This window comes from Dipteris shenzhenensis, chromosome 10 (genome assembly GCF_047967505.1).
Source record: "Dipteris shenzhenensis isolate YYH24624 ecotype China chromosome 10, Dip_SZ_1.0, whole genome shotgun sequence".
NCBI classification, from domain to species: Eukaryota; Viridiplantae; Streptophyta; class Polypodiopsida; order Gleicheniales; family Dipteridaceae; genus Dipteris; species Dipteris shenzhenensis.
The window spans coordinates 41472801-41484094 of record NC_141605.1 but is presented as its reverse complement, the minus strand read 5'-3'; positions in this window follow the sequence as shown (position 1 = coordinate 41484094).

The window sequence follows — 11294 nt, the reverse complement described above, 5'->3', positions numbered from 1 at the left end:
TCTCAAACCAAACTCAACTAACTAAGGTGGCATACTAACTGAGCCACAAACTAGAGTAGATAAGGATAGCTATCATCTAGCTATTATTCATGGGTAGTGTACCAACTGCATCTGCAGCTAACAAGTCGGTGACATAAATGCACAACGGTCACCCTGGCATATCATGAGTGAAGCTCGATATCTCAACAGTCCCCCTCGAGCTCAATCCCAATTCCTGCACACCAAGCAGGTCTCTAAACTTGCGTAGCTTTTCTGCGCCCAATGCCTTCGTGAATATGTCAGCTACCTCATCCTCTGTGCTGACATAAACTAGATCAATAAGACCTAGTAAAACCTTCTCCCGCACATAGTGATAATGCACCTCAATGTGCTTTGTTCTAGCATGATAGACTGGGTTATTTGCCAAGTGTATACTGCTCATGTTGTCACAATAAATGACAACTGGCCCATCTGTAGACTAATGCATATCATAGAGTAGCTTATGCAACCCAGCTACCTCACATGTAGCCATTGCTGCACCCCTGTACTCAGCCTCTGTGCTCGACAAGGCAACTGTAGGCTGTTTCTTGCTACTCCAAGTGATTGTAGCACTCCCAAAAGAGAACACATATCCATTGGTAGATCGTCTATCAGAAATACTACCAGCCCAATCAGCATCAGTGTATCCATGCACCTGTATCTGAACCCCAGCCTCATAAAATAGTCCATACTGTAATGTGGACTTTCACATACCTGAGTATGCGTCTAGCCGCATCCAAATGCAGTTTCCTTGGAGCCTACATAAACTGACTTACCAATCCAACAGCATAGCTCAAATCTGGCCTGGTAATAGTCATATAAATCAAACTTCCTACTATGCGTCTGTACATAGTAGGGTCTTCTAGAAGCTCACCTGCATCTACGCTCAGCTTCACATTCTGCTCCAAAGGAACTGAAATAGGCTTACATCCAGTCATCCCATATTTGGACAGCATGTCCAATCCATACTGCCTCTGCAAGAGCTGTATCCCACTTGGCGATCTAATCACCTCAATGCCCAAGAAATAACGCAGCTCTCCCAAATCCTTCATCTCAAACTTCTGCTTCAATAGCATTTTCACATGAAGGATATCTTCATCACTATCATCTGTGATGATCAAATCATCAACATAAATGACAAGCACCATAATACCTTTCTCTGTTTTTCTCACATAAAGTGAGAAATCTGCCTTGGAAATGTGAAAGCCAATAGTGACAAGATACTATCCTATCTTGTCAAACCATGCTCTAGGTGCTTGCTTCAAGCCATACAAGGCTTTCTTCAACCTACAAACAAACTCAGGATGAACAGCATGAATATAACCTGGTAGCTGCTCCATAAAGACCTCTTCTTGCAAATCACCATGCAAGAAAGCATTCTTTACATCCATCTGATGTAAAGATCATCCCTTTGATGCAGCCATAGCAATGACTACTCTTACAGTTGCCATCCTTGCAACCGGACTGAATGTTTCTTCATAATCAATGCCATATGTCTCTGCATACCCCTTGACTACTAATCTTGCCTTGTATCTGTTGACAGAACCATCTGCATTGTGCTTGACCTTATAAACCCACTTACAGCCAATGGCATTCTTGTCTTTAGGCAAAGGCACCAATTTGCATGTAGCATTTGCTTCCAAGGCATCCATTTCTTCATCCATGGCTTTCTCCCATTTTTCTTTTCCCATGGCTTGCTTAAAAGAAGTGGGTTTTGGTTGTTGTATCACTTTGACCATATAGACATAGCGAATGGCTATAAATCCATCATATTTCAGCCTATTCATAGGATATCTAGCTCTGGTAGACCTATGCAAAATAGGTTCACTTCCAGGTGCTCTCAAAACATCCTTGGTCTTCCTTACTCCAGGTGTAGCAACAGAAGAAATACCCAACTCATGATCAATGCTCTGTTCTGAGCCACTAGATTCACCATCCACATAAGAGTGACCTGAATTCACATCAAACATGGGCTGATCTACCTTCTCTTTTCCTTTTCGTGATACCGGCATACCACTATCTACATTGCTTTGCAGAGATTCTCCTGATCTCAATCTGCCTATCCATGGCAAAGTATGTGAACCACTGCTAGAGGACACTACAGGTCCACTAATATTTTGTGATTGTTGCTGTGAATTCTGTGCAGCATTACCATTTTGTGCATCTACATCAATCATCACATTTGCTGGTTTATACCAGCTGCTCATCTCATCAAAGACATCTCTGCTCACTGTAAACTTACGAGTAGAAGGGTTATAGCATCTATACCCTTCCTGCTGCAGAGAATAACCAATAAAGATGCACTTCTCAGCTTTTGGATCCAACTTGGACCTCAACTCATCTGGCACATGAACATAGGCAATGCAACAAAAAATTTTCAAATGAGAAATATCTGGTTTCCTACCAGTATACATCTCCTCTGGTGTCATGCCATGTATTGCTGCAGTGGGAGTCCTGTTCATTATGTAAACTGCTGTTGCAGTGGGAGTCCTGTTCATTATGTAAACTGCTGTAGCAACTGCTTCAGCCCAATAATAATCTGGAAGGTCTTTTTCATTTAGCATGGCCCTAGATACCTCTCCAATATGCTTGTTTTTCCTTTCTGCAAGTCCATTTTGCTGTGGGGTATGACTGCATGAATATTGCTGCTTTATGCCATGCTCCTGTAGGAACCTTGCAAAGTCATTTGAGAGGTACTGTCCCCCTCCATCTGACCTTAGGCATTTTATTTGCAAGCCTATTTCTTTTTCAACCATAGCTTTAAAAGCTTTGAAGTGCCCAACACTTCACTTTTCTTTTTCATAAAATACACCCAAACTTTTCTGCTATAGTCATCAATAAAAGTGATAAAATAATGATAGCCTCCAATAGATGCAGCTTTAGTAGTCCACATATCAGAGGGGATTAATTCCAATGGCTTCTTACTCTCTTGAACATGCCTAGGAAATGGTTTCCTTGCCTGTTTTCCAAATTGACAGGCTTCACATACCTTATGCATTTTTGCAACCTTGAATTTAGGCAATCCTGCAACAATATTTTGGGCCTGCATTGATTTAAGTCACTGTACATTAACATGACCAATGTGTTTATGCCAGATATCAATATCTGCAACTACACCGGTCCTATGTGCAAACATTGTTGCACTCAATTCAGGTATGTCTGCATCCAACGTAAACATCCTGCCCTTCTTCTTTCCTTTTGCTATCAAGCGACCGTTATTTTTCATATCCTCAACAAAGCATCCATGAGGATTAAATCTGACCTACAAGCCCTACTCAACCATTTGACCAACAGAAACCAAGTTCTTAGTGATATTCGGGACATGAAATACATCAGACAGTTATTTCTTTTTCCCATTCTGCATAAACAAAGGAATTTTACCAATCTGCACAATAGGATGTGTAGTATCATCACCAGTCTCCACAAATCCTAGTTTTTCCATTTTCCTTGCATCCTACATCCATTCTGCATGACCTGTCATGTGGTTTGACACACTTGAGTCAACATACCACACATCATTTCTTTCCTCTGCACTTGTCACAGAATTGGTCATGTGATGCACCATAAATAGATGCTCATTTCTGTCATCACCCTGTCTACTAAAAGATGCATAATTGCCTTGCTACAATTTTCCATTCATAATGTCATTCTGCTTTTTGTAGCAGTCTTTAGCCATACGACCCATTTTACCACAGTAGTAGCATTCAACATTGCTGTTTGCATTTTGGCCTCTCTGCCATCCACCATGGCCTCTTTGGCTCCCCTTGCCTCTAGAGTTACCACGTCCTCCTCCATAGGACTGGTTTTTTTGAGTTTGTTGCATATTCTGATTTCTACCACCGCCTCCAAATCAGCCTCCTCTACCTCTGCCTCTACCTCTTCCAGCATTTGAGTAGAAGACAGTTTCTTTTGAAGTTCCTCCTGAAGAAGATGCAGCACCATTTCTCTGCTCTTCAGAAATTAGAAGAGCAAACAACTCCTCAAAATCAGGAAATTTTTCATGGACGGCAATGGATGTCTGGAACTGTGCATAATCCTTTCCTAGACCATTCAAGGTCATAGAAACTAGATCATCATCTTCCACTGGCGACCCAATGGAAGGAAGTGCATCTGCAACTTTCTTCACCTTCATGTGGTAGTCATTGATGCTCATATTTTCTCTCTGCACATTGTGCAACTCCTGCTTGGGCTGCATTTTCCTGGCTTGCGTATTTGTGATGTACATTTTTGCCAAAGTATCCCATGCCTCCTTTGGTGTACTTGCATCCTGAATATGCACAATCATAGAATCCGAAATACTGATAGACAGCCAATACATAAATTTTCTGGCTCTCTCATGCCATCCTTTAAATGCCTGCATTTCCTGTTGATTGGGAACATTAGGAAGAACTGGTTCTTCTTCATTTCCTGTAATGAACTCCCAATAGCCTTTTTCCATAAGGAAATTTGTCATTCTAAACTTCCATGCCTGGAAGTTGTTCTTGTCAAGATTTTTAGTGACAATCTGTGAAAGAGAATCAGACACCATACAGAACACTGCAAAATATTCTCACTGCAAAAAACATAGTTTTTGCCTCACATGGGTAGATCTGTAAAATTGACGAAAGTGGTATTTGACCACACAGTCACTTCCTAGTGACGATTTTGCATCAACATGCAACAAGGATGATTTTGCAACTCCCAATATATCTGTGCACCGGCGTACGATGCAATTTCTGCGGCAACTTTTCATCGACTAGTAGAGTAGTGGTCGCACAGCAAAAACAGGGCCTTTTTCTGAGTGCCTGCGAAGAACTTACGCCTTCAAAACGGGCCCCGAAATGGCCTCGAATCAAAAAAATAAAGTCACCAAGGGCTTCACCCTTACCTGTAGCATATACTGCCCTCTCGCCACACCGCGAAGGGCATCTCAATCTGAGACATTGCATTCTTGCACTTCCGGCTGTGCTACCTACAGAGATTTGCTCCCAAACTTGAAAAAGGAAAGCAACACTGGTCCTCTTACCAAGACACCGCGAACTTGGTTTGCTTTCTTGAGCTCCTTACCACAAACCAGGCTCTGATACCATGTAAAGATAGTGGGAGAGAAGGAAGGAGTCTCACTTGCAGCTTTCTCACATACACAATGGGGGAATACACACAAAGGTGGAGGCTAAAAACAGTTTTCCTCTTCTTAGTTGTGAAAGCCAAAAGAACTCTAGTATAAAGAAATAGAAGAAACCTATATGTGGGTCTCAAACCAAACTCAACTAACTAAGGTGGCATACTAACTGAGCCACAAACTAGAGTAGATAAGGATAGCTGTCATCCAGCTATTATTCATGGGCGGTGTACCAACCGCATCTGGAGCTAACAAGTCAGTGACATAAATGCACAATGGTCACCTTGGCATATCACGAGTGGAGCTCGATATCTCAACACTGATTAGGTGCAGTGTAGCATTATTTTTGTTCTCAGACACACGATCTATTCCGCTTCATAATATTATAGCTATTACAAGGCTAGCTGGCATTACAGATCCCTTGGCTATAGAGAATGAAATTGTGCAACCCTCTCTGCTTCAGCAAGCAAAAAAGGAATCTGAGCCAAGCAGGAAGAAGTGTAGACCAGAGTAGCTTAGGCATTCAAGCTTTGATGATCTTTGTGATACTACTCAATGTAAATAAAGAATACCATTTTCAAATAATTTTCTCTTCCCGTTTACAGAACATTGTTTCCATTTCTATGTTAAGTAAATTTGAGTATTATTTCCTTTTGCATGTTCTATTAAGATTTGATGTTTATTATTTCATTTTGCTTTTGTATACATTAAGAGTGCATGTCAGTAAATTAATAGATTGCAAATACATTGAAAATAAATTTAAGATTGCACATGCAAAGACAATTTTAGACAAGACATTTTATTATATTAATGCCCGTAGGCAGTGTGGGGGTTAAAGGTCACTGTGCCTTTACCTCGGTTATGTACAATACTCAAACACATATATAAATGAATGAAAAAGAAGTTTAGGGTGGTTTTGCACCCACCAAAACTTGTGTGGCTCTTTGTTTCTCTCTCTCCCTCTTCCGTTCTTGCTTCCGTTGAGAGCACTCTCAACCTGTATCAAAGCGCCCGGGTGATCTAGCTGAGCGTGTGTGAATGCTTGAAGCTCATCAGCTCTGTGGGAGGAAGGAGAAGCTTTGTGGGAAGCTTTGTGGGTGACTTTACTTGCATCCGAGTGTGTAGAGACCTTGGAGGAACCTTTTGGAAAAGTCACTTTGGTTTTGTGAAGTGGTTTTGAGAGCCTGTTAAGTGTTTTCAAAGAAAAAGTTATTTTTTGAGCTTTTCCCTGTTCCGTTCGATGACAGAGACTCCGTATTGACTTGTAGAGGCAACTATTGCTTGCTTTTGGTGTCCACTTCACTTCAAGAGCTTGGAAACACCTTCATTCTTGAATTTGGGATCATTTCATTGGATTTCTGATTCATTGTGTCAGTTTTTGCGTTTTTCTGCCCGGGTTTTGGAACTCAAGTTTGGAGCAACCGTTTGCAGATCTGTCAGTTCCGATGGACTCACGAGGTCCTAAAACTTCTATGTTGCTCATCATTCACATGCCGGTGGAGTTTACAAACAGCATTGTTTCCAAAAACATTTTTTAGTCCGTGTGTTAGACCCAGTGATTGAGATCACAGTTTCCAAAACTGTCTATCCCATTGTGTTCCGGACACCCAAAAACCCCTACCTGTTAGTTCTTATGTGATTCAGTGGAGGATATTCAGAGTTATAGATCTCTGTGTATTCGATTTCATCTCTCTATTATGCAATTTTCATTCTAAGGTTTTGAAACTTTAGATTTATGCCACATGGCAGTGGATAAGTGTTGACTCCCATTTCTCACTCATCAGTTGGGATTTTGGAGTTCCGGCAGAAGAGAGGTATTTGCAAATTTTCTTGCTGAGTCCGATTATGCAATGGCGCCCATGTTTTGAGGCATCTCAGGTTCTATTTTCAGTAGCGGTCATTACCATGGGACTATGACTTCTTGAGCATACCTTATGCAGATCACTCTGGTTGCAGTTTGAGTAGTGTGCGCTCATTCGTGGTGTGCATTGGGTTGTAGTGGATGATTTATAGGCCATTTGGATGCATTGTAGTCCTTATTGGATGCGCTGATAGGCCCAAATTGCCTTGTGGGATGTATTTTTATGGACACTTTGCACATGGATGCTATTTTATGCTGAGGGACAGCTTTGACACATTGCAGGTGATGCACTAATAGTGCTATGCTCTCTTGGATGAGATATTATTAATGCATATGCCAGTGGACAGTGTTTATGCTTGAGTCATTTGTCACTTATTGGCGTTTTGGATTGCCATTGCAGTTGGCATTTTCTTTTGGGCCAGATTTGCTCATATGGATGCATAGTATATGCACATGAGTCAGATGCTTTGAGACATGAGTTTTGGTGATATTTCACCCTATTGTGGCATACACATTTGGGTGCACCTGGCATTTGGTGTGGCTCTCTGTTTCTCTCTCTCCCTTTTCCGTTCTTGCTTCCGTTGAGAGCACTCTTAACTGGTATCAGAGCTTATGCAAATGGAGGTCAAGACAACTTTCTTGCATGGGGATTTGCATGAGGAAATTTACATGGTGCAGCCGGAAGGCTTTGAAGAAAAGGGCAAAGAGCATTTAGTTTGCAAGCTGAAGAAGAGTCTCTATGATCTTAAGCAAGCGCCTAGAGAATGGTATCAGAAGTTTGATGCTTTCATTCGGTCCCAGGGTTTTAGAAGGAGTGAAATTGATCACTGCCTCTACACTAAAAGGGCTAAGGATAATAGCTTGATAATCTTGGCACTATATGTGGATGATATGCTATTGTCTAGCAAGAATACTTATGAGCTAGATGCATTAAAGGCCAAGTTGCATGAGGCCTTTGATATGAAGGATTTGGGACTTGCAGGTCATATTCTTGGTATGCGCATCACGCGTGATCGGAGTAGGAAACTCCTTTGGCTTTCACAAAAAGAGTATGTTACAAAAGTATTGCAGCATTTCAATATGGAGGGGGGGAAGGCAGTGAGTACTCCATTGCCTCCATATGTGAAACTGAGTCATACAGATAGTCCCAAATCAGATGAGGAAAGGGCCATGATGGCCAACGTTCCTTATGCATTAGCAATTGGGAGTCTTATGTATGCTATGATAGCTACTAGACCAGACATTGCATTTCCAGTGGGAGTTGTTAGCCGGTATATGGCTAATCCAAGAAAGAGGCATTGGGAGGTAGTTAAGTGCATCATGAGGTACATGAAGGGTACCAAGGAGATGTGCATCTATTTGGTAGAGGAGACATGCATGTACTTGGGTACACAGATTCAGACTATGCAGGGCATGTGGATAGTAGGAGATCCACTTCTAGTTATGTGTTCACCTTTGCAGGTGGTGCAGTGTTGTGGATGTCTCGCACACAAAAGTGCATCGCTTTGTCTACCACAGAGGCTGAGTATGTTGCAGCCACAGAGGGTTGCAAGGAGGCTATGTGGCTTGATCGGCTAGTGGGAGATTTGGGGATTCATACAGGTGTACCGACATTGCATAGTGATTCCATGAGTACTATTCAACTAGCACGGAATCCGATCTTTCATGCAAAGACCAAACACATTGAGGTCAGGCACCACTTAATCAGGGAGGTACTTGAGGACAAGTGCATAGAGCTTGTCAAGGTTCATACAGATGATAACCCTGCAGATATGCTAACGAAGAGTCTACCTAGTCAATGGTTTGAGTATTGTCATGTATTGATGGGCATTGGATAGTATGCTCACTGGTTTTTCTCCCTTAAAGGCACATTGTCCTTTAAGTGGGAGGTTGTGGGGGTTAAAGGTCACTGTGCCTTTACCCCGGTTATGTACAATACTCAAACACATATATAAATGAATGAAAAAGGTGATTAGGGTGGTTCTGCACCCACCAAAACTTGTATGGCTCTGTGTTTCTCTCTCTCCCTCTTCCGTTCTTGCTTCCATTGAGAGCACTCTCAAGCAGAGTACAAGGTAGATGCCTATAGGCAGAGTACAAGATAGATGCCCGTAGGCAGAGTACAAGGTGGAGCATACAAAATCCCTAAGCTCCCTTGGGCTTCCTAAGATGTACAATCAATTGCATGTCTGTAGCGGTCACCATGACCCTTTTCCTATGGATGGCAGCCAGTTGGGTGTCATCCATGAGGTCTACTAGGTAGGCCTCAGATGCATGCTACAGCGCAAGCAAGGGGTCTCTAGAAATATGCCAGGGAGCCTCCACAACTCCGCGCCTATAAAACTGGGACATTACGTTAAGGTTGAGGTCCTGCATAACCTCACATACCACCCTTGCTGGCCATTAGGATCAATAGATCAATGGACTTCTGAAACTTTCTGATCTCCCGTAGTGCCACTATCCCTGGCTTGAATCTGTACCACCTCACTGGAGGAGGGCCTCCTTGCCCTCAATGTGGAGGGCCTCTTCCTGGATGTTGAGATCCTCTTTGACTTGTACTTGGAGCTGGGGCACCTCTCCCCTATTGGCGTGGACCGTGATTGTCTGTTCTTCTCTTGGTCCTCTGCTCTATCCTTCATTGATCCTCTTCTGCATGCTGCTCCTCTGTGTTCTCCGAGTCATCCATCTCTATCAAAGGATCTTCTTGTGCCTTCCTCTATCCCTCCTCTTGTTCCTTCCTTTGTCCCTCTTGCTCCCTATTTAGCTTCTAGATTTGTAGTTTCTCCCTTCGATGGGGATCATCGAGGGGAGAGGGGGGGGGGCTATCACTCTCTGTCTCTGAGTCTAGAGGTGGGTCTGGCTATGCCAGTCTCCGTGGTGCCTTGATCTTGGACCTGGCCATGGGGGATGGAGAGAGTGTGCAAGAGATAGGGTGGCAAGGGCAAGTGGGAGGTGGTGTGGGAGTGGAAAGCTCTTTAAAAAGTGAAATGAAAAAGAGGGCGCATTCTCTTATATAGGGACAAAAACCTAAATTTTAAAAAATACATGTTTCAATAAAAACCCTTAAAAAAGTAAAATTAGTGCAACCTTGACCTAAATACTTATAATTAACATCCCATAACACAAAATTTCTCATTTATACTGCAACTCACGTCCATTATACATTGGCTTTACTGCAAATCACATAACTAAAATTACAAATAAATTCTGAAACTTATGCATGGGCATCCACATTGGAAGAGTCTACACCATCATTTTCATCTGTCTCCACCCATATGCACCCTTGTCTATGACGGGTTGCATGCCAACTTGCATGATTCTGTCTTGCATTCGATGAGTTGTATATTCTTCTTTGACATTCCGCGTTAACATCTTGCACTACATGGGACACTAAGGACTCTTTGAATGCTAGTGTTGCAGCTGCTCTTATTTCGATACACCTGTACAACCATTGAACCAATTGAACCATTGGGCTTGACTTAGTTCTACCACCCCCGTGTTGGGTCACTCTATTATATGCACAACATGCTTGCCAATAAGATCTTTCCATGCCCTGAGTAGGCCACACTCCGATGCTTCCATAATTCCATGCCATGTATGGTGCACGAGCATATAATATGTGCTGCCAAATAGAAAAACAATTCAGTAAATATAGGACCATTTAATATGCACATCTCAATGTCCAAGTTAGAGATTACCATGTACTGTGTGAAATGATTCTTTCCCTAAGCTATCTCCATATTCCAGCTAAAGTCATTCATAGCATTGATGAAACATTGTGCATCATCTTCTTCGAATCTTTTCTTTTGTAGTAAAGTACTAAGCTATCAAGAGCTAACCACACTCGTGCCTTTTCCAGTCTTTTTTGTCCCTTCCCCCCTCATTCACAATAGGCATTGTGTAACTTTCTCCATACATCAAACTCATTAGCACGTTTGAGCTTGTCATTGTTCTTTGCAGAAAGGAATTTTAAAGCCTTGACACCACCAAAGCTTGGCTTACAAGGAACATTGCCTGTTTTTCTAGATCTTTTCTCATCTTTTGTAATCTTTACTTGCCCAGAGTGTAGTCCCATATCTGAAAGAACCTTTTCAATTCTTACAATCATCCTCTCACTCTCTTATTGGGGCTTCAATTTATATGCATCAATGATGTATAGATGCAACAACTTTTCAATTATTCTCACAATAGCATGAAGCGCACAAATGTGTACTCGCTCAAGAGGAATTTAAAGAATTGGGCTCCATGATGGATCTTTCCCTGGAGCATCCCTATCTGGTGCCTTAGTTTGATACAAGCCTTTCCTCTTCTTTT